Source organism: Protobothrops mucrosquamatus, unplaced genomic scaffold, assembly GCF_001527695.2.
Source record: "Protobothrops mucrosquamatus isolate PMUCROS unplaced genomic scaffold, P.Mucros_1.0 scaffold_119, whole genome shotgun sequence".
NCBI lineage: Eukaryota > Metazoa > Chordata > Lepidosauria > Squamata > Viperidae > Protobothrops > Protobothrops mucrosquamatus.
In genome coordinates, this window is record NW_015386195.1 from 99680 (window position 1) to 101923 (window position 2244).

Consider the following 2244-nt stretch of genomic DNA (forward strand, 5'->3'; position numbering starts at 1 on the left):
TTTGTCATTTACAGGTCAGTTCCCGTTCCTTTTTCCTGCATTTCTTTCTCAATCTTCTTCTACCGTTGCCTATCAAGACCAGCCTTGCAACAAGGGGCCTGTCACATCGCAGGCCTGTTCAGGGCCAAAGAAGCTATCGGTTTACAGAAATTCCCGTCCAGTTTTTGTCAAACAAAAGCAAGCAAAATATTAAGAATTAAAAAAACAAGGGATATTCATTCCTCTCCTTCTGGGTTAAGCACAAAGAGGATCTCTCCTCTGGGTTGGGAGAAGCTGAGCAATTTGTTTTTGGGAATGAATGAATGAATGAATGAATGAATAAATAAATAAATATCCTTTTTGCAGGATCCAATCTGGGTGGGTCAATTTTGTCTTCCCAACTTTCAAACCGGAGCCAATCTTCAGGGAACTTCTCTCCAGCAGGGTGTGTATGTATGCGTGCGTGTGTTGCCGTTCTCGTGTGTGTGGTATTTATAGTGCCTGTTGTAAGTGGCTTTTTAGGATATGGATTGGGGGGGTGTGTGTGTATGATGGCTGGCTTTTTTAAGTCGTTAGGATCCTTTTCTCACAGCGCATCTAAATTTCATTCTTTTTTGTTGTTGTTGTTGTTGTTGTTGTCCCTGCACAAGCCCGGCTGGAACCCTTTTCCGTATTCGATTGCCGAGAAAAAGCCAACCCTTCCTTCCGTTGCATTTCAATTCTCTCTAAATGGGGTTTAAGCTGCATTTCAGCCCATTTTTGCAAAGTGCACTTGAAGGCCGGAGGGGAAGCGGGGTGGGGGAGAGAAAGGATCCCTACCTGGCAGGATCGGGGCCGAGGAAGCAGCCTCTCGCGAAGGATCCAGCGCCGAGGCAGGGCGGGGAAGCAGGCGAGGAAGGAGCCCCGTGGGGGGAAAGGCAGCGGATACAACGCAGGTGACTTCAGCGGCCGAATGGGAGAAAAGAGGGCGGGGCGGGGCTTCGGGGGCGGGGCGGTGGCTCCTCTCGGGCTCCGCCTCCTCCGAGCAGCCGCGCCCCCTTGACCATTAAATTCCCTCCCGCGCATTGGCCCAGCGGGGAGAAGAACCCGAGATTGGCCCCGCCCACTCCCCCTCCCCGCGAAATGTCTAGCAGGGTTTCTCAACCTTGACAATTTTAAGGCATGTGGACTTCAACTCCCAGAATTCCACAGCCAGCATTGCTGGCTGTGGAATTCTGGGAGTTGAAGTCCACATGCCTTAAAATTGTCAAGGTTGAGAAACACTGGCGCCTAGGTAGGATCTGTTGTGCTTCCCCCCCCCCTTTAGGACGCCTTCTCTATGCCCAGCCGGGGGGGGGCGCCTTTTTCATGCAAATGAGGCGAGGCGGAAGGAACGTTCCCGTCTGGGCGTTCGGGAAGCGGGGGGCGGGGGGAGGATCGCGGACCGGTTTTTCTGGCTTCGGCCCCCGGTTGAGATTGGTCGACCGGCGCAGGCGGGATTTGAAGCCGGACCCTTTCGCCCTGGGGGTGGGGGAAGGATTCGAATCCCGGCCCCCGCCGGGTCTAGTGCAAGAAGAGATTTCCCCCCCCCCCGCTCTCTGCAAGGAGAAAGGTAGCTCTGAATTGTACATTTCTCCTTGAAAGTTCTGTTGCTGGATCGTTTGCAAAAACCCGACTTTCGATGCCTGCCTAATAAACTTCAATAGTAAGATAATAAGAGGCTTATATAATATAAGCAGAGGAGGGGGAAGAGGGAGGAGGAAGAGGAAGGAAGGAAGAGGGGAAGAGGAAGGCGAGAAGAGGAACGAAGGAGGAGGAGAAGGGGAAGAGGGAGGAAGAGAGGAAGAGGAAGGAGGAGAAGGAAGAGGGAGAAGAGGAAGAGGAGGAGGGAAGGGGAAGAGGGAGGAAGGAGGAGAGGAAGAAGGAAGGAGGAGAGGAAGAAGGAAGGAGGAGGAGAAGGGGAAGAGGAAGAGGAAGGAAGGAGGAGAAAGGGAAAAGGGAAGAGAGGAAGAAGGAAGGAGGGGAAGGAATGAGAGGAAGGGAAGAGGAAGGAGGAGAGGAAGGAAGGAGGAGAGGGAAAAGGGAGGAGAGGAAGGAAGGAGAAGGAAAAGGAAGGAATGAGGAAGGGAAGAGGAAGGAAGGAGAAGAGGAAGGAAGGAGGAGAAAGGGAAAAGGGAGGAAAGGAAGGAGGAGAGGAAGGAAGAAGGAAAAGGAAGGAATGAGGAAGGGAAGAGGAAGGAAGGAGGAGAAAGGGAAAAGGGAGGAGAGGAAGGAAGGAGGAGAGGA